Below are 287 nucleotides of genomic sequence, written 5' to 3'. Positions count from 1 at the left end.
TCCTCTTACCATCTCTGTCCCGCCGAGATTTAGATAAAATCACTTCTAAAATCTAAAAAATAAATAGATAAATTAATAAATAAATAAAAAGATAAACAAATAAATAAAAATAAAAATAATAATAATAATAATTCTCTCCTCTGATAAATTAGTGACATAGGAATTCATTATGATTAGATCGTCATTATGTTGCAAAACTGAATTGATGTGAATTTGATGAACGTAAATCATTTTAAAAGACAAGCGTTGATTAATATCAAGTGTTAAGAGTGCTAGAGGGCAAAAAC

At 25.4% G+C, this 287-nt stretch overlaps 1 protein-coding gene across 1 annotated transcript in view; it reads left to right on the top strand.

The window, feature by feature from the left end:
- Positions 1-287, top strand: part of LOC119586687 (splicing factor 3A subunit 2-like) — a 25,020-nt gene that overhangs the window by 10,236 nt on the left and 14,497 nt on the right. The gene's annotated exons all lie outside the window — the stretch shown is intronic.

Source organism: Penaeus monodon, chromosome 21, assembly GCF_015228065.2.
Source record: "Penaeus monodon isolate SGIC_2016 chromosome 21, NSTDA_Pmon_1, whole genome shotgun sequence".
NCBI lineage: Eukaryota > Metazoa > Arthropoda > Malacostraca > Decapoda > Penaeidae > Penaeus > Penaeus monodon.
This window is presented reverse-complemented; position numbering and strand designations above follow the sequence as displayed.